Source organism: Buceros rhinoceros, unplaced genomic scaffold (assembly GCF_000710305.1).
Source record: "Buceros rhinoceros silvestris isolate BGI_N320 unplaced genomic scaffold, ASM71030v1 scaffold12274, whole genome shotgun sequence".
In the NCBI taxonomy this organism is placed as follows: Eukaryota; Metazoa; Chordata; class Aves; order Bucerotiformes; family Bucerotidae; genus Buceros; species Buceros rhinoceros.
In genome coordinates, this window is record NW_010410085.1 from 19775 (window position 1) to 20523 (window position 749).

At 49.7% G+C, this 749-nt stretch overlaps 1 protein-coding gene across 1 annotated transcript in view; it reads right to left on the minus strand.

Annotated features, from left to right (window-relative positions):
- CCDC12 (coiled-coil domain containing 12) overlaps positions 1-749 on the minus strand; it is a gene marked incomplete at its 5' end in the record, with an annotated part of 11672 nt that overhangs the window by 10276 nt on the left and 647 nt on the right. The window lies entirely within an intron of this gene.

The window sequence follows — 749 nt, forward strand, 5'->3', positions numbered from 1 at the left end:
CCGGCCACAAGGTGAGAGCTCAGAACAAGCTGAAAAAGGGATTTACCAAGTCGACAGCAGGGACGCTGAAGGCTCAGTAAGAAACCACATCACCTCTGATATGCTCTGGGCTGCTCAGCAGCAGTTAAAAAGCAGCAATCACCAACCTCAAAGTCAGCTAGAGTAGAAAAAAAAAAAAAACAGACTTTTTTTTCCAGAGATTTAGCAGAGAAGTTCAGAATTGCAGTTTGAGAGCAGGAGTGCATCACTGCCAGCCCCACAACACCAGCACGGTGAAGACAGCCCAGGCTTGACGCTCCTTGCCAGTGGGTCACCACGTCACCTCACCACACGGCTGGAAAATAAGAGCTGTTTATTCATTATTCATCATTTCCAAGATCTTTAAGCTCTCGTTTCAGCTTCACCTCAGACCTCGCGTGCCTTTTCCGGCAAGAAACCCAACCACAGCGTCTACAAACAAAGCTCAGCCTCGTTGGTGGTTCTTGAGACACGCTCCCAGCCCCAAATCCAGGTGGGATGTTCTCCAGAAGGTTGTCTGCTGGGACTTATTCCCCAAGAAGCGGTAAGGATTTTGCTCCAGTTTCTCAAGCAGAGCACGTGCTCCTCTGCAGCAGCGTCTCTGATGTGCATCTCCCACAGAGGAGCTTTCGGGCTGGTAAAGCGATGAGAAAAGGTCACGTCCCACATCATCAAACCCAACTTCACCACCATCATCGTCTCCAAAGAAGACCTGACGGTGTTTTCATCAG